The sequence below is a fragment of the Pan paniscus genome, chromosome 3 (assembly GCF_029289425.2).
Source record: "Pan paniscus chromosome 3, NHGRI_mPanPan1-v2.0_pri, whole genome shotgun sequence".
NCBI classification, from domain to species: domain Eukaryota; kingdom Metazoa; phylum Chordata; class Mammalia; order Primates; family Hominidae; genus Pan; species Pan paniscus.
Genome location: NC_073252.2, coordinates 35,665,886 through 35,666,611, shown reverse-complemented (window position 1 = coordinate 35,666,611; position 726 = coordinate 35,665,886). Strand labels below are relative to the sequence as shown.

Genomic DNA, 726 nt, shown 5'->3' with positions numbered 1-726 from the left:
TGCTTAGGATTGTCTTGGTGGCTATACAAGCTCTTTTTTGGTTCCATATGAATTTTAAAATAGTTTTCTTTTTCTAATTCTGTGAAGAATGTCAATGGTAGCTTAATGAGAATAGCATGGAATCTATAAATTGCTTTGGGCTGTATATTGCCATTTTCACGATGTCGATTCTTCCTATGCATGAGAATGGAATGATTTCCCATTTGTTTGTGTCATCTCCAATTTTTTGAGCAGTGGTTTGTAGTTCTTCTTGAAGAGGTCCTAAAAATATGGAATGTTTCGTGAATTTAGCATCATCCTTGCACAGGGGACGTGCTAATCTTCTCTATATTGTTCCAATTTTAGTATATATACTGCTGAAGTGAGCACTATAAAAGTTTTTCTACAAACGATGCCACATATATAAGTAGCCATAAAATTCTATCTTGCATAGCTGCATTTTCAAGATGATATTATTTCTTAATCATATGCTATCTTTTCCTACACCCAATGTATTTTCTTTTAGTGAAAAGTATTTAAAAAATGGGACTTGAAGGCTATAGTTGTAGGACACAATTGTATTTGCTTCTTAATTTTTCAGTATGACAGTTGAACTTATTTGTATGTGTTTATACAGTCATGAGCAGTATAACAATGACAGACCATATAAACAATGGTGGTCCCATAAGATTACAATAGAGCTAAAAAATTCCTGTCACCTAGTGATGTCATAGCCATCTAAACATA

General features: G+C 32.9%; 1 non-coding gene across 1 annotated transcript; it reads right to left on the bottom strand.

Moving 5' to 3' along the window:
- Positions 1 to 263: 263 nt before the first annotated feature.
- Positions 264 to 369, bottom strand: LOC112439636 (U6 spliceosomal RNA). The gene has a single exon (XR_003027894.1). It is a non-coding gene; the product is annotated as a U6 spliceosomal RNA (small nuclear RNA).
- Between the last annotated feature and the right edge of the window lie 357 nt (positions 370 to 726).